Below are 19,704 nucleotides of genomic sequence, written 5' to 3'. Positions count from 1 at the left end.
AGCCCACATATTTGGAATACACTTTATCCTGATATATCTCTGAATTCATCTCTTCCATTAAGATAAAGCTCAAATAGGGCATTTAGGTGACACAGTGGATAATGCATCAGTCCTGGAGTCTGAATGACGAGTAAAAATCTAACCTAAGATCCTTGATACTTAGCTCTCTCCCCTTCCCCCCAAATTTGGCTTCCCTCTTAGAATGAAAGTTCTTTGCAATTAGGAATTGTTTCATTCCTATGTCTTGTCACTTAACCATAATTGCCTTGCCAAAAAACAAAGTTCAAGTGTTATTTTTTGCATGAAGTATTTTGAATGCCCCTCAAGTGCTAGTGCCCCTCCTTCCAAAGTATCTATCATATTACTTTTTTATACTTATCTTCTTCCTTATTTTTTAAATATGTATGTGTATATGTACACATATACTTGTTGCAAATATATGCATACACAACAAATAGATATAAAATACACATACATTATATGCTTATTTATATTTATTTTCCTATATTAATTCAACTTATAGGTGTATATTTGCTCATACATACATGCCTATACATGTATTCATACAGTTAATAAACATTTATTAAATGTCTAGCATGGTTCAGGAACTGTTTTAAGCATCTGGAATACAAACCAAGACCCCAAAACAGCCTCAGCTCTCAAGGAGCTCACAATGTAATGTAGGAAGATTACAAATAAAAGGAAACTGGAATGGGAAAAGGATACTTAAAGTGTAATAAAAGACCAGAAAAAATCATGAGATGACTGCCCCAAGTGGTTTCTTTAAATGAGGGATTTGGAAGGAACTTTCCATTGTCTGCACTCCACCCTTCCAATCAGAGGGAGGAAGAGGCCTCAGGGTCTGAGGTTCTAAGGATGGGTGAATTTCAGAGTTAATGTGATCTTAGAGGATAAGGAGATGTGGGGGGAGCTGGATATGTATGCATATGTGTATATACTTCTCTGTTTCTGTCTTTCCCTCTGTCTCTGTCTCTGTCTCTTTGTCTCTTATCTTTTCTGTCTGTCTCTGTCTCTGTGTTTGTCTCTGTCTTCTCTGTGTCTATTTCTATGTCTGTCTTTATCTCTCTCTGAGACTCTCCATAACTGTCTGTCTCTGACTCTGTCTGTCTCTGTCTCTGTCTCTGTCTCTGTCTGTCTCTGTCTCTGTCTCTGTCTCTGTCTCTCTCTCTCTCTCTCTCTCTCTCTCTCTCTTTTTCATTGGCTTCCTTCTTAGAATGAAAGTTCTTTGCAAGTAGCAATTGTTTCATTCTTGTCTTGTAAGCCCAGAACCTAGGGGTATGGTGTCTGACCACTAGCAGGTGTTCAAAAGCAAGTCTTCCTTAACTTATGTATTGGATAATAATACAACACTCAGTAATTCAGTAATGCATATCACAGCCTTTGTGGACATTGTCATGACTTGCTGTGGCCAAATACAAATTATAAAACTGGCACAAGGGGGAAAGTGGATCATATTAATTATTCCAGAAATTGATGAAAGTCTCCTGCTAATACTGAAATATCTGAGAAATTCTTGTTGATGATTTCATTTCTTACTAAGGAAAAAACTAATTATGACCATTGAAGAAGGCCAGTAGTAAGGTGAAAATGCAGGAATTTTGGAAAAACAGGAATATGAAGGAAGATTATTTGCCAATGTGTAACATAGAAAATAAGAAAACTTTTTTTTAATTAGTGAAAATTATATATAATTTGACAGGTACAACTAAAAAGAAAAGGAATTTTTCAAGAAATGTTCAAGCTATACAGACATAAATAATTCCAGTGAAAAAGAGAGGAGAAAAAATTTGAAGAGACTAATTGGACTATAGAAAGAGTTCTCTAATAATATCAGATGTAAAACGGATATGTAAAAGATAGAAAGAGGAGGAAGTAACCCAGAATAGTTGTAGAACTTTAAAACTAGTGACAGGAAGAATAAAACTCAGAATTAGCTGAGTCCTATGAAAAATGTTTCAATAGATAAATGAAAAACAAATCATAAAAAAGAAAGTGATAGAATTATTTTGGGGGTCAGATAGTATAATGAATGCTAACAGATGAAAGAAAAAATAATCATCTCTTTTGTTTGGGTCTTTTCCAAAAAAAATAGTGCAATATTAGATGGTACTGTAATGTTCAGACTGAAGAAAAGAATATTATCTATCTTTCTAAACATGCTCCTTTTTTAAACTTCTCTATTTCTATCAGAGGTTCCACTAATCAAGTTATCTTATACATTAGAAATCAAGTTGTTTACTGTTGCTTTTGCTTCTTCCTCATTGTTCATATTAATAAGAATCAATTCCTAGGAAGTCTATTGCCCCAACTTCTTTAAAATCCTTCCTTTTCTATTCCTACTGTCACCATATTAGAACAAGACTTCATTACTATATTCCAAGAGACTGAAATAATCACTAACAGGTCTTCCTGTTCCCATTATCTCTTCATTTCAATCTTGCTTAGAATATTAATTTTAGGCTAAACTTCCTTTTCCATATATATATTTCATCATGTCATTTCTCTACTCACCAATATTTAGTGGCATTCTCTGACTAAAAATTGAAGCTCTTCTACCTGGCATTCAAAGTTTTCCAGAATATAATGTCACTTAAACTTTTTGTTTTTATTCCTTTGACCTATACCCAATAACAATGTTTGTTCATCATTCTTAAAGAGAACAATGACATCAGGGAGGTGATACCATTACATGCACTTAAGTTGGTTTTGAGTGAGGGGTGCTATGCTAAGTCACCAGCCTCACTTTCTCTTCCAGAGGCATCTGGGTCCAGTTACAAGGTATGAATCAGGACAACTGGAGATAGCTCTGGATATTAGGCAATGAGGGTTAAGTGACTTGCCCAAGGTGACACAACTAAAAAGTGTCAATTGTCTGGGACTGGATTCGAACTCCTGTCCTCCTGATTCTAAGAGCAGTCAATCTACTGCCCCACACAGCTACCCTGACACATATTTTAAACTATAACTAAATTGACCTGCTTGTGTATCCAAACATGCCTTAAAGTTCCTTTTCCCATATCATTGCAAATTTCTTGTGCCCAAAATTTCCTCTCAAATCATCTTCATTTGTTGATGTACCAACCATTCTTTAAGGCATATCTGCAATGCCACTTTGTCCATAAAGACTTTCTGATCCCCTACATATTCCATTCAGATATCAAAATTCTTTGTTCAGCAACAATTCAGTGTAGTTACACAGTATAAGGTATTATGTTTATGTGAGTAGTGAGTATATCTGTCCTATAGAGTATAAATTCCATAAATACAGGGATTATTTACCTTAATATAATGTCCTTTCTTTTTTAAATATAGTTATTTATTTTTGAATTTTACAATTTTTTCCCCCTCTAATCTTGTTTCCCTTCCCCCACCCCCACACAAGGCAGTCTGATAGTCTTTACATTATTTCCATGCTATACATTGATCTAAATTGAATGTGTTGAGAGAGGTTGTATCCTTAAGGAAAAAAAAATTAAATATAAGAGATAGCAAAATTATACAAGATAACATTTTTAAAAATTAAAGATACTTGTCTTTGGACTTTGTTCAAACTCCACAATCCTTTCTCTGGATACAGATGGTATTCTCCATTGCAGGTACCCCAAAAGAGACCCTGATTGTTGCACTGATGGAATGAGTAAGTCCATTAAGATTGATCATCAACCCCATGTTGCTGTTATAGTGCACAATGTTATTCTGGTTCTGCCCATCTGGCTCAGCATCAGTTCATGCAAATGCTTCCAGGCTTCTCTAAATTCCCATTCCTCCTGGTTTCTAATAGAACAATAGCATTCCATAATGTACATATACCACAATTTGTTCAGCCATTCCCCAATTGATGGACATTCACTCAATTTTGAATTGTTTGCCATCACAAACAGAGCTGCTATGAATATTTCTGCAAAAGTGATGTTTTTACTCTTTTTTTCATGATCTCTTTAGGGTGTAGATCCAGGAGTGGTATTACTGGATCAAAGGGTATGTGCATTTTTATTGACCGCTGGATGCAATACCAAATTGTTCTCCAGAAAGGTTGGATGAGTTCACAGCTCCACGAATAATGTATTAGTGTCCCAAATTCCCTACATCTCTTCCAACATTGATCATTGTCCATTCTGGTCATATTGGTCAGTCTAAGAGGTGTGAGGTGGTACCTCAGAGATGCTTTAATTTTCATTTCTCTAATAAGTAATGATTTAGAGCAATTTTTCATATGACTATGGATCGCTTTGATTTCCTTATCTGTAAATTACCTTTGTATATCCTTTGACCATTTGCCAATTGGGGGATGGCTTTTTTCTTTAATAAATTTGACTCAGTTCTCTATATATTTTAGAAATGAGTCCTTTGTCAGAAATACTAGTTGTAAAACTTGTTTCCCAATTTACTATATTTCTTTTGATCTTGGTTACAGTAGTTTTGTCTGTGCAAAAGCTTTTTAATTTAATGTAATCAAAATTGTCTAGTTTGTTTTTAATGATGTTCTCATCTCTTCCTTGGTCATAAACAGCTTCCCTTTCCATAGATCTGACAGGTAAGTTCTTTCTTGATCTCCTAGTTTGCTTATAATATTGTCTTTTATGTCTAAATCCTATATTCATTTTGATATTATCTTGGTATAGGGTGTGAGGTGTTGGTCTAATCCAAATTTCTGCCATACTAACGTTCAATTTTTCCCAATAGCTTTTATCAAAGAGAGAATTTTTAATCGCAAAATCTGGACTCTTTGGGTTTATCAAACAGCAGATTACTATAATCATTTCCTGCTATCTCTTTTGTACCTAGTCTATTCCAGTGATCTACCACTCTATTTCTTAGCCAATACCAGACAGTTTTGATGACTAGTGCTTTATAATATAATTTTAGATCTGGTAGGGCTAAGCTACCTTCTCTTGCACTTATTTTCATTAAATCCCTGGAAATTCTTGACTTTTTATTTCTCCATTTGCATTTACTTACAATTTTTCTAACTCATTAAAATAATTTTTTTGAATTTTGATTGGTAGGGCACTAAATAATTAGCTTAATTTAGGCAAATTTATCATTTTTATTATATTAACTTGGCCTATCCATGAGCAGTTGATATTTGCATAGTTATTTAAATCTGATTTTATTTATGTGAGGAGTGTTTTATAATTGTTTTAATAAAGTTTCTGAGTTTGCCTTGGAAGGAAGACTCCCCAAATATTATATATTGTCTGAAGTTACTTTGAATGGAATTTTTCTTTCTAGTTTCTTCTGCTATATCATGATAGTCATATATAGAAATTTTGAGGATTTATGAGGGTTTATTTTATATCCTGAGACTTTGCTAAAGTTGCTAATTGTTTCTAGTAGTTTTTTAGATGATTTTTTAGGATTCTCTAGGTACATCATCATGTCATCTGCAAAGAGTGAGAGTTTTGCATCTTCCTTTCCAATTCTAATTCCTTCAATTAATTTTTCTTCTCTTATTGTTGAAGCTAACATTTCCAACACAATCTTGAATAGTAGTGGTGATAATGGGCATCCTTGTTTCATCCCTGATCTTACTGGGAATGCCTCTAGCTTATCCCCAATGCATATAATGCTTGTTGATGGTTTCAGATAGATACTGCTTATTATTCTAAGGAACAATCAATTTATTTTTATGCTCTCTAGTGTTTTAGTAGGAATGGGTGCTGTATTTTGTCAGAAGCTTTTTCAGCATCTATTGATATAATCATATGATTTCTGATAGGTTTGTTATTGATATAGTTAATTATACTAACAGTTTTCCTAATATTGAACCAACCCTGCATTGCTGGGATAAATCCTACTGTGGTCATACTGTATTATCTCAGTGATAACTTGCTGTAATCATTTTGCTTAAATTTTACTTGAGATTTTTGCATCTATATTCATCAGGGAGATAGGTCTATAATTTTCTTTCTCTGTTTTGACTCTTCTTGGTTTAGGTATCAGCACCATATTGGTGTCATAGAAAGTTAGGCAGAGTTCCATCTTCACCTATTTTTCCAAAGAGTTTATATAGAATTGGAAACAATTGTTCCTTAAATGTTTGATAGAATTCACCTGAGCTTCCATATGGCCCTGAAGAGTTTTTCTTAGGGAATTCAATAATGACTTGTTGAATTTCTTTTTCTGAGATAGTGTTATTTAGGTTTTTACTTTCCTCTTCATTTAACATGGGCAACTTACATTTTTGTAAATGTTCATCCATTTCACTTAGATTATCAAATTTATTGGCATAGAGATGAGTAAAATAATTCTGAATTGTTACTTTAATTTCCTCCTAGTTGGTGGTAAGTTCACCTTTTTCATTTGATACTAGCAATTTGGTTTTCTTCCTTCTTTTTTTTTAAATCAAATTAACCAGATGTTTGTCAATTTTATTGTTTTTTTTCATAAAACCAACTCTTGGTTTTATTTATCACTTCAATAGGTTTCTTACTTTTCATTTTATTAATTTCTCCTTTAATTTTTAGAATTTCTAATTTGATATATAGTTAGGGGTTTTAATATGTCCTTAATCTATTTTTTGTTGCATGTTTAGTTCATTGATTTCCTCTTTCTATAATTTATTCATGCAAGCATTTAAAGATATTATATATTCCCTGAAGACTGCCTTGGCTGTTTTGGTATATTGTTTTGTTATTGTCATTATCTATGATGAAATCATTAATTCTTTCTATAATTTGCTGTTTGATCCACTCATTCTTTAAAATGAGGTGATTTAGTTTCCAATTAGTTTTAGGTCTATCTCTCCATGGCCCATTATTGATTTTTATTGCATTATGATCTGAGAAGAATGCATTCACTATTTCTGCCTTGCTGTATTTGATTATTTGGTTTTGATGCCCTAGTACATGGTCAATTTTTGTGTAAGTGCCATGTACTGCAGAAAAAAAGTATATGCCTTTCTATGTCCATTCACTTTTCTCCAAAGGTCCATCATGCCTAGGTTTTCTTTTCTTTTTTTTTTTAGGTTTTTGCAAGGCAAATGGGGTTAAGTGGCTTGCCCAAGGCCACACAGCTAGGTAATTATTAAGTGTCTGAGACCAGATTTGAATCCAGGTACTCCTGACTCCAAGGCCGGTGTTTTATCCACTACGCCACCTAGCCACCCCCCTATGCCTAGGTTTTCTAACAATCTATTTAGCTCCTTAAATTCCTTCTTGTTTATTTTATAGTTAGATATATCTAAATCTAAAAGAGGGAGGTTGAGATCTCCCACCAGTAGAGTTTTGATGTCTATGTTTTCCTGTAACTCATTCAACTTCTCCTCTAAGAATTTCGACGCTATCCCATTTGGTGCATAGATATTTAGTATTGAAATTGCTTCATTGTCTGTGGTACCTTTTAGGAGGATAGAGTTTCCTTCCTTATCTCTTTTAATGAGATCTATTTTTGCAGTCTGCTTTGTCTGAGATAAGGATTGCTACACCTGCTTTTTTTCACTTAAGCCAAAGCAAAATATATTTTGCTCCAACCTTTTACCTTTACTCTATATGTATCTCTCTGATTCTTGTGAGCAACATATTGTAGGATTCTGCTTTTTAATCCACTCTGGTATTAGATTATGTTTTATGGGAGATTTCATCCTATTCAAAGTAATCCTCTTTATTACCTTCCATACTATTTTCCCTATGTTGTATCTTTCCCTTTTTTTCACTTCCATATTCTACAGTATTTTGTTTTTGAATACCATCATTTCAGTGTGTTTTCCCCTTATATCCAAACCCCTTTCCCCTTTCTTTCCGTTTTTCGTTTGTCCCTTCTTCATTCTCTTCCTAATGTTAGTTTCTCTTTTCCTCCCCCTTTCCCCTTTCCTCTTTTAATACTTTAAAGGTAAGCTAAGTTTCTTTCCTTAACTGAGTTATCTGAGTTAACTGAGGCTGTGTATGTTAACTTTAAGTCAAGTATGATGAGAGTAAGATTTAATAGGTTCTCACCTCCTTCCTTCTTCCCCTCTATTGAAATAGGCCCTTTGTACCTCTTAAATGTGATTCACCCCATTCAATCTTCTCCATCCTCCTGTCTCTTTATTGTCCCCCTTTTTAAGGAGATATTGTTTTTAAATCATTCTATTGTAATCACGGTTGTCATGAGACTTAACCATTACTAATCCATGAAACTTAATCCATTATTTCTGGCTAAGTATATTCTCTCTAATAGAGTTACAATTCTCAAGAGTTATAAGAGTCTTTTTCCCAGGTAGGAATATAGCCAGTTTCATCTTATTGGAAAGCAGTTTTTTTCTCTTTATTCGTTTTTTAATCTTTTCATGTGTCTCTTGAGTCTCCTGTTTGAAGTCCATCTACATTTTCTATTTAGCTCTCGTCTTTTCATCAGGAAAAGTTGCAAGTCTCCTATTTCATTAAATATCTATCTTTCCCCCTGGAAGAGAAGACTCAATGTTGCCAGATGGTGAATTCTTGGCTGCATTCCAGGTTCCCTTGCTCTTCAGTATATCTCATTCCATGTCATTTGATCCCTTAATGTTGTTACAACCAGGTCCTATGTAATATTTACTGTGGCTCCTTGGTATTTAAATTATTTCTTTCTGACTGCTTGTAGGATTTTCTACTTTATCTGATAGTTCTGAAATTTGGCCACAATATTCCTTGGTGTTTTCATTTTGGGAACTCTCTTTGGAGGGGGTCTGTGTATTCTCTCATTAACTATTTTGCCCTCATTTTCTATGATATCAGGGCAATTTTCCATCACTAAATCTTGTAATATTGTGTCCAGGCTTTTTTTTCTCTTCAATATTTTCAGTGAGCCCAATGATTCTTAAGTTTTCTCTTCTGGATCTATTCTGGAGGTTAGTGGTTTTGTTGATATTTTTTTTTGATTTTTTGGTTTTGTTTAACAGATTCTTGTTATCTCATAAAGTCATTAGTTTCCACAGACTCCATTCTTTTTTTTAGAGAATAATTTTCTTCATTTACCTATTGCAACTGCTTTTCTGATTGGCCAATTCTATTTTTGAAGGAGTTTTCTGTTTGTTCAATTGGGGTTTTGAGAGAATTATTTTCTTTTTGTATTTCTTTTTGCATTTTGTATTGTATTTTCCAAGGATTCATTTTCTTGTTGCAAGATGTTAATTTTCTCTTGGATTTCTTTTTTCCAAATTTTCCAGTTGATTTTTTTAAGCTCCTTCCTGATTTCTTCAAGGAAGTCTTTCTGGGCTGGAGACCAAATAATATTCTCCTCAAACATTCTAGATCTCTCTGAGTTAGGCCTTTGTCTCCAAGGTAGTTTTCCATGAACCCCCCTCTCTGCTGGTTTTTCTTTACTTTCCTAAGATCTTGTGTTGGGGGGGGGAGGAGGGACTGGTTCACATAACTTTGTTTTTGAGGTCCCTAGAGGCTTTACTCACTGGGTTTAGTAACTCCAAGTGCACCAGCCAGTAGGGGGTGCTGTTTTCTTTCTCTAGAGTGTCTGTGATCTTTATTTGAGGCCCTCTCCCTAGGCCTGGAAGGGGTGGGTGGCACTGCTGGATACTGTTATTCTTCCACAATGTAGGCTGTGCCCTGAGGCAATAATATTAACCTCCCTATTCTGCTGAGGGAACTCTGCTGCCCCACCTGAGCCTAGGGGAGGTGGGAAGGCTGTTACTGTGTTTGTTCTGGGAAGATGGCTCCACTGAAATGAAAGTATGGAGTCCAGATCCTCCTGACCAGTGGAGCAGAACAGATAAATGTCCAGCCTCTCTGCAGCTGTCTGTGCTGGAACTCCCCAGACCACCATTTCCACAGCCAAAGCTTCCATGGCTCCCATGGTCAAAACCTCCACGGCTGATCATAGGTTAGTCTGGGTCTTACCCTGCCCCCACTGGCACTCTGCTCTCTGCCCCTGGGTCACCCACAATCCCCAGAGACAGACTTTATTGGTAGATGTTCTTCAAGCTTCTTTTTTCCTGGGTTTTTGTCAATCAAATTTCTGTTAACAGGTTTGTTTCATATTATTTATGAGGGAAATCCAGGAGACCTTAGCACAGTGCCTGTCTTCTCTCTGCCCTCTTGGTCAGAAATCCTATAATGCCTTTTCCAATGCTATGCATAATATTCTGCCTAGTACAGGTAACTGATAACAGTTGAATTGAATTGTTGAATAATTTTATTGTGCTTTATAAGGATGAGAAGACATCTGATTTACTGTATGCATGTGTGTAAATGTTCCTATGTATGCATATATACACACTATACCATTAATAAAGCAACATAAAGAATTTACTGTTCCAGCTACTGTCCTAAATACTTTACAATTATCTCATTTAATCCTCACAAAAACCCTGGGAAGTAGGTAATATTAATTGTTTCTATTTAGCAGAATTTTTCCTTTATCAAGAGCTGGTTATTAAACCTCCACTTGGGTCTGTGTCTTGCTTATGTTTCTTACATTAATTAATTTTTAAAGAAATTATATAATGACCTATAAAGATGTACTTAGGTTCTCTGTTGTTGGGCTTTTTTTTTTTAACATTTCTTATTTCTCTTTGACCTGTTACAAAGGCTAATTTTATAAATGTGGCATATGATGCTGAAAAAGTGTATATTTTTAATGTTTTTTATTCAAAGGTCACCTTAGACTTTCAAATCTATATTCTGCAGTCTTCCACTTAGATTTTTTTTTCTCCAGATTCCAAGAGAATTACATTGTAAGCTCTCATTTTTGGACAAGCAGTTGGCATATTACATAGAACATTGGACCCAGAGTCAAGAGATCCTGAGTTTAAACCTGACTTCAGATACGTATTAAAGGTATCACCCCTTAATCCCAATTGCTTCAATAAAATAAAGTCTGTTATGAGTTAGTATCTTTTTGTAATTCAGTCAATTTTTATTGATACGTTTAGATACCAGATATCAGAAGGAGGTGCTTAGCCTTCGAATTGGTTCATTGTCTATAGTTCCTATAAACATACTATTATTTCTTTGTTTATGACTATTGATAAAGATCAACACAAGTTTTCAACTGGAGACATCATAAAGGATCTTCAGGGATGGTCTGTCTCTTCAGGAGAAAAGGGGAAATAAAGCCCAGCAAGGTAGTGCAGATAGCCAGTGGGAGACTTCTAGCTACAGAGAAGTCCAGTTCCTGACAGCTAGACAGCAAGCCAGTAGGGAGGGTCCCATCCCCAGATAAAATCTGAACCCTGGGAACACTGGGACAACAGAAGGACTGTATAGATAAGGGTTTGGCATAAAAAAGACTAAAAAAACCTCTGCATAGGTAATACCTGGGCTACAAAAGCAACACTTTGGGCAGTGATAAGCCAGGGATCAGACTCAAGCCACACAGCACAAAATGTTCAGAACTATATTCCCTGTATCCCAGGAATGGAGGTCAACAATAAAAATGATCAAAAAAAAAAGAGAGCTACCCATAGAAAGCTACTGTTCAGATAGAGATGATAAAAATTGCCATCTCAGAGGAAGAAAGCAGTGATAAATTATCTATATGGAAAATCTCAAAGGAGTTTGTGAATTGGAATAAATCCAAAATCTCAGAAGAGCTTAAAAAAGATTTTGAAAAATAAAGGAAAGAGGAAGAAAAAATGGAAAAAAAATGAGAACCAAGCAGGAAAATCATGAGAAATTAATCAAAGAAATAAACTCCTTTAAAAGTAAAAATAACTGGGGCAGCTAGGTGGCACAGTGGATAAAGTACCGGCCCTGGAGTCAGGAGTACCTGGGTTGAAATCCGGTCTCAGACACTTAATAATTACCTATCTGTGTGTCGTCTTGGGCAGGCCACTTAACCCTGTTTGCCTTGTAAAAACCTAAAAAAAAGCAGAAATAACTAACAGAAAAAAGAATGATCAACTGGAAAAATAAAGCAACTCATCTAAAAGTCAAATTGACCATCTGAAAAGGGAATGCACCTCAACAAAAAATAAAATTAATCAATTGGAAGAGGAAAACAGCTCACTGAAAAATAAAATTAATGACCTGGAAAAGGAACTACAGAAGCTAAATGAAGAAAATAAAACCTTAAAAATTAGAATTGGACAACTAGAAACTAATGAATCTATGGGTGTCACACCAAGATTCCATTAAAGAAAATCAAAAGGCTGAAAAAAATGTAGGAAACCTAAAGTACCTTTTAGTAAAAACAAACTACCTGGAAAATAGATCCAGAAGAGAAAATTTATGAATTATTTGTCTACCAGAAAGCCAAGATTACAAAAAAAGAGCCTGGAAAATATCTTTCAGGAAGTTAATATGGAAAACTGTCTTAAAATACAAGATCAAGAAGACAAAATAGTCCTTGAAAGAATTCACAAATCACCTCCAGAAAGAGACCCCAAGATTAAAAATTTCAAAAACTATCATAATTCAATTTCAGAATTCTCAAATAAAGGAGAAAGTGCTTCAAGCAGCTAAAAAAAAAGTAAATTAAATACAAAAGAAGCACAATTTGAATTACAGATGATTTATCAGCTTCAACATTAAAGGATAAGAGGACTTGGAATATAATATTTTGAAGGGTAAAGGACTTGGATTACAACCAAGAATTTTTTACCCTACAATATTCAGCATAATCTGTCAGGGGAAAGGATGGATTTTCAGTGAAATAGATGACATCCAGAACTTTCTAATAAAAAGAGCAGAACTTAGTAGAAAATTCAATCTTCAAATACAAGACTCAAGAGATGCATAAAAAGGTAAAGGAAAAGGGGTTAAAATTGCTAGTCAAGAACATTAAGTTGTAAAACTCCCTGAAGGGAAGATAATCCTTATATTCTTGAAAATTGTATTTCTTTAAGGATAGTTAAGGGGTTGAATAGAGTTGAAGGAATTATACTTAGAGACTATAGGCATTGGTTCTTGCCTGTTATCTAAGAAGACCAAAATGACATCACTTGTTTGAGGCAAATAACAGTGTGTCCCACTGTTCAGAATGCCCTACTACAAGTCAGGCACAAATAGTCCAGGTGAGCACCTGAGATGTTTACTCTAAACTTATGTATCTCACATTTCCTTTGAGCTATTTTAATTCTTAATAGAGCTCAGTACTAATGAGGGCACCCTATGTTGGGTTGCTTTTGCCAGAGACTCCTATGCCTTACAATCAGTGGTGGGATTCAAATAAATTAACAACTAGTTTTCTGTCCTAATGACTATTTTAAGTGACTATTTTACAAAAAGATATATCAAAATGTAGATTAATATTTCATACATTTAATACTCAAATAAGAACAATAAAAGAGATACACAAAACTAGATTGGTATATTACTCATAGTAAGCAAATGTATCCTTATAGAGGAAAAGCAGCCCTGTGACCACATCAGCTAATGTTCGAACATATGCAGGACTGCAACTCATTCTACTATTCTAACTTTTTTTTCCTACTTCCATGGCTTCCAAAATGTGTGATAAGATAACCCTTGAAATCTAAATTTCTATTTGTTCCCTATGTCCCAACTTGCTATAAATACTTGAGAATCTACCTGCCAAGACAAACCCAGAAACTGTATGAACACAATTATAAATCACTTCTCACTCAAATAAAGTCAGCTCTAAATAATTGGGAAACTGTCAATTGCTCATGATTAGATCAAGCTAATAGAATAAAAATGATGGTTCTACCCAAATGAAATTACTTATTCATTGCCACACCACTCAAACTACCAAATAACTGTTTTACAGAGCTAGAAAAAAATATTAACAAAATTCATCTGGAGCAACAAAAGGTCAAGAATAGCAAGGGAATTAGTGAAAAAAATATGTAAAGGAAGGTGGTCCAGCTCTACCAGATGGAAACAATACTATAAAGTGGCAGTCATCAAAACTGCCTGGTTCTGATAAAAAAATACAGAGTAATGAATCAGTGGATTAGGATAGGTTCAAAAGAAACTGCAATAAATGATTACAGCAATGCCCTCCAAGTTACTTTTGTTTGTTTGACAAACCCAAAAGCATTGATTTCTTGGATAAGAACTCACTATTTGTCAAAAATTGTTGGGACATCTGGAAAATAGTATGGCAAAAACCAGAAATATCTCGCACCCCATACCAAAATAAGGTCAAAATGGGTACAGGATTTAGACAAAAAAAGGTGACATCATAGATAAATTAATAGACCAAGAAATACTGTGTCTATCAGATCTATGGAAAGGAGACAAATTTATGACCAAATAAAAATTAGAGTACATTATAAACTACAAAATGAATGTTTTAACTATATTAAATTTAAAAGGTTTTACACTAATAAAATTAGTGCTGCCAAAATTAGAAGGAAAGCAGAATGTTGGGGGGCAATCTTCTCAACTAGCAGTTCTGATAAAAGTCTAAAATAGATAGAGAACTGCTTCAAATTTATAAGGTTAATAATCATTCCCAGTTGATAAATGATCAAAGGATAAGAATAGACAGTTTTCAAATGAAGAAATTAAAACTATATATAATCATATGAAAATGCTCCAAATCATTATTTATTTGAGAAATGCAAATTAAAATAACTATGTATTGTGGTATGTAGTATTACCTCACACCTATCAGATTGGCTAAGATGAGAAAAAGGGAAAATGACCAGTTTGGGAGAGGTTGTGGGAGGATTGGGAAGTGATCCATTGCTGGTGGAGTTGTGAAATGATACAACCATTCTAGAGATAAATATGGAATTATGCTCAAAAAGCAATAAAAATTTTCATTCCCTTTGATTCAATAATTCCAATTCTATGCCTATATCCAGAAGAAACCATAAAAGAATGGGAAAAGTCCTATGTGTTCCAAAATATTCATAGCAGTTCTTTTTGTAGTGGCAAAGAATTGGAAATTAAGGGGATGCCTATTAATTGGGGAATGGCTAAAGAAGTTATGGTACATGAATACTATGGAATATTATTGTTCTATAAGAAACCATAAATGGCCAGACTCTAGAGAAGCATGAAATGAGTTAAAGGATCTGATGCTGAGTGAAGGGAAGAGAAACAAGACAACAATGTGAATATTAACAACAGTATTTTAAGATGATCAGCCTTGATGGAAGCAGCTCCTCTCAGCAGTTCAGAGAACCAATAATCATATTAGACTGGCTATGGACAATGTCATTCCATCCAGAGGAAGAAAAACTAAACAAAACAAACAAAAAAAAGAAAAAGAAAATAGACCTTCAGAATCTGATGAACACTTAATAAAAATTAGCTTTGATGTATCTCTTTCCGCTAATCCTGATTCCTCTTACCAAAAATGACTTATCTGTAAACATGTTTATCAAAAATATGTATGTACAATGTTAACCTAATTGTTTCTGGTAAGGGGAGGTGGGTGGGAAGAGAAGGTGGAAGGAAATTTTTTAACTTAAAAAAAAATATACATAGGCATATGGATGAATGTTTTTCTAAAGAAGTAAAATAGATGAACTTTTAAAAAAGAAAAAGAGTAAGGAATGTAAATTTGTGATTTCTACATTGGGCTGTTGCCCAGGCTCCCACCTTGGAGAGAACCCTGATTATGAGTTCCATTTTAACAATAAGTTCACCAAATTCAACATCAAATTAGGTATTGGTTCTGCCAAAAGGTATATCCCAGTACTTAGAGTACATAGAGTTTATATGCACAATTAAATCTGAAGTAACCTTACTTTACTAGATTCCTTAGTTAAGGAGGGTTGCTGTACAATAGGGGCAGAGGGCAGGGAATGTACTTAGAAGGGTTGGACAAAAAGAGATGATCTTGCCTTAATACATACTTTAGTTAATGAGGGTGTTAGTACCATGGTTCTGGTGCTAAAGGTTTAGAAGGGACTTTGGGGAGGGTAGTAGGGCTATAATTGGAGTACTAAGGAGAGGAAGGGAGAGAAAATCATCAAGAAGAGATTTTGCATTATTTGACATTTTGGCTATAATTGGAGGGAATGTGCTTGGGGGAGGTATAAATGGTTCTTGAAATGATTTTGCTTTGCATGGTGCTTTGGCTCATGAGGATTATGTGTTCATGGAGGGTACTTGAAAAGGAGGTAAGGTAAAAAGTGATGATGATTTGATATGATTTATGACTCTTAAGAATTGCATTTCTTGGCTCAGAAACAGAATACACACCTAACAGAGTATGGACATCTAGAAGAAAAAGGAGAGAAGCGGGGACAGGGGGAAGGATGGGGGTTATGGGTGATAGAGGAGAGGGTACATCATAGGAGAGGATCGTCAGATATAACACATTATCTTTTTTACTTTTTGCAAGGTGGTGGGATTGGGTGGCCTGTCTGGGACCACAGGGCCAGGTGGTTTCTGGGTCTCTGTTGTAGAATGTAGGTTTGGGGCCTCTTGGCCCCAGGGCTAGTGCTCTTGGATGCCCCACAACACATTTTTGAAGAGGGACAGAGTGAAAGGAGAGAGAATATAATAGATAGTAGTGGGAAGGAATGGATGGAGGGAATTACAATCAGCAACAGCAACTGTGGGAAAATATGGAAGTAACTTCTCTGATGGCCTTAGGATAAAGATGTGATCTATGTGAGACAGAGCTGATGGTATCAGAACACAGACTGAAGAACATTTTTTCTCTTTTTTTTAACTTTATTTCTCATGAGGTTTTATATTTTTGTGGGGGAGGGGCTATTATGTTTACTCAAAAATATTTTAGTAATGTGTAAATAAAATTAAGAAAATTTTTAAAAAGAATTGTATTGCTAATGAGTGAGAAGAGGGGAGGGCATTAAGTGACTATGAGGCAACATTATTAACTATCAATTAAATAAGCATTCAATCATCATTTGAAAATAGTTTTCATTAGGACAGATTAAAGGAATAGTTTTCATCAGGACAGATAAAAGGAATATATTTTGACAAGGGAATTGTAAGTACAAGACAAGGTTAAAACAAAAAAACATAAAAAGGATTATACTAGGAGAAGTCTAGGTATTAATGGATAAATAATAACAGGTGATGAGAAACAAAGACCTATTATAGTAGAGTGAAAAAAGGATGGAGCAAATCCTACCAATAGATTTGGCCCAGAGAAGGAATAACATAGATTCCCAATTGGGTTTAAAAATATATCCTACTTAAAGGGAAGTGGAGAGGGAGAGAAGTGAAATAAAGTTGAAGAAGGGACTGATAAAATGGAAGGTGAAGGTAAAAGTGAAAGTAAGTTAAAGTTAAAATTTAAAATAACTCTCCAAATCTTCTAGTACAGGAAGACAATGTAGCCATTGAAAGAATATACAGAATCCCTCCAGAACTAGAACAAAAACTCCAAGAGCTGTTATAGCCCTATTCCAGAACTCTCAAATAAAGAAGATTCTGCAAGTAGCAAAAAGGAAGCAATTTAAATTCAAAGGAAACACAATCAGACTCACATAGGACATAATAGCTGAATAGTGAAGGACTGGAGGACCTGGAATACCATATATCAAAGGGCAAAGGACCTGTGATTACAACCAATAATTTACTACCCTGCAAAATTCAGTATTTTTGTCAGGGGGAAAAGATGGATATTCAATGAAATAGAGGACTGCCAAAATTTTCTGACAAAAATATCATAACGGAAGAGAAAATTCAATTGCCAAATACACAACTCACGAGATGCATAAAAAGAATCATTGATGCCCAGTGGCAAGACAAAAGTCAAGATGTCTGGCAATGCAGAAGATATCTGACCTAGTTTTAAGTACTTCACAGTACCTGCTTCTGCATCCTTCATGACCACTGAAACAAAAAGTTCTCACCATCCATTCTACAGGGAAAATCTTCATGTTCTTGGGGTAGATAACCCCTAACTCAGCAATGGACCTATGAACTCCAAGAAGCTGTGGCATACCCAGCAGTACATAAAATCATCTGAGCAATGATAGCTTGTTTTTCAGGCAGTCTAAAGTGACCCAAATCATAGTTCAATTCCTTGTCGCTTTTCAATTAGAATATCAGCTTTTTAGGACCCATATAGTCCAGTGAAAGTACACACCAGCTCTGTTGTAACCACATTGTCTCTGAGATAGTAAGAGAAAAGCATATAACATTATTGACTCTTCCTGGCTCTAGGCTTTTAAATTTTATTTTGGGAAGGTAGGAAGGAAGGGTAGAGTCAGAATAAGCTTTGGAGCTTGGTGGAATGACTTTTATCAAGGTGTGTCTCTAGCATACTATATTCTTTGCCTAATATAGCTTATACCTCAGAATTAAAATTCTAGCGAGACACTGATTGAATTCAATCATGAAGGTTTCCCAGTAATAACTCAATAATGGTTCAGTCCAAACCCAGGGCTCAGTTTGGGCTGGTAATTTCCTCAGCTTGCTTAGCTATGTTGATTTCCAGGTAGGGAGTTACTTTGTTTGCTGCTCCCTCATCCAACTAAGTAAGGACTAAGTTTAAGATAAGGACTGACTAAAAGAAAAAGAAAAAAATTGAAAGAAAAATTAAAGGAGAAAGAGAGCAAACCATTGAGGAGGAGGAATAAGGGGAAAGGAATGAGAAAAATATAAATGATGGAAGACAGAATGAAGGGAAATACAGAATTAATAATCTTAACTCTAAATGTGAATGGGACAAACTCTCCCATAATACAGAAGTGGATAGCAGAATGGATTAAAAACCAGAATTCTACAATATGTTGTTTACAAGAAACACATTTAAAGCAGAGAGATACACAGGTAAAGGTAAGATACAAAGGTAAAGGTAAAAGGCTGAAGCAAATTACAGTGGAAGTAAAAAATCAGGGTTAACAATTCTTATCTCAGACAAAGCAAAAGCAAAAATAAATCTCATTCAAAAAGGATAAGGAAGGAAACTACATCTCCTTAAAAGACACCATAGGCAATGAAGTTATATCATCATTAGACATACATTCACCAAGTGGTATAACATCCAAACTCTTAGAAGAGAAGCTGAATGAATTACAAGGAAACCTAGACAACAAAACTTCAATGATGGGGGATCTCAACTTCCCTCTCTCAGAATTAGATAACTCTGACCACAAAATAAACAAGAAGAAAGTTAAGAAGGGGCATAAAATCTTAGAAAACTTAGATATGATAGACTTCTGGAGAAAACTACATGAAGATACGAAAAATATATATCTTTTTCTCTTCAGTTTATGGCACCTATTCCAAAACTGGCCATGTTCAAATGCAGAAAGGCAAAAATAATAAATCAATACCTTTCAGATCATGATGCAACAAAAATTACATAATAAAAGGTCATGGAAAGATAAATCAAAAATTAATTGGAAATAAATAACCTAATTTTAATAAATGAATGGATCACACTACAAATAATAGAAATAATCAACCATTTCATCCAAAACAATGATAACAATGAGAGATCATATCAAAATTTATGGGATGCAACCAAATCAGTTTTTAGGGGAAATTTTATGTCTCTCTAAATGCTAATATGAATTAAATAGAGATAGGGGAGATCAATGCATTAAGCATGCAATTTAAAAAGCTAGAAAAAGAACAAATTAAAAATCCCCAATTAAATACCAAATTAGAAATTCTGAAAAATCAAAGAAGATATTAATAAATTTGAAAGCAAGAAAACCATTGATCTATTAAATAAAACTGAGTTGGCTTTATGAAAAAACTAATAAAATAAACTTTTTGTTAATCTGTTTTTTTTTAAAAAAAAGGAAGAATACCAAAATACCAGAATGAAAAATGAAAAGCGTGTACATAGGATCAATGAGGAGGAAATTAAAGAAATAATTCAGAGCTATTTTGCCCAACTGTGTGCCAAAAAGTTTGACAG

Source organism: Macrotis lagotis, chromosome 1 (genome assembly GCF_037893015.1).
Source record: "Macrotis lagotis isolate mMagLag1 chromosome 1, bilby.v1.9.chrom.fasta, whole genome shotgun sequence".
Lineage (NCBI taxonomy): Eukaryota > Metazoa > Chordata > Mammalia > Peramelemorphia > Peramelidae > Macrotis > Macrotis lagotis.
The sequence above is the reverse complement of the archived record's forward strand: the minus strand, read 5'-3'. Positions refer to the sequence as shown.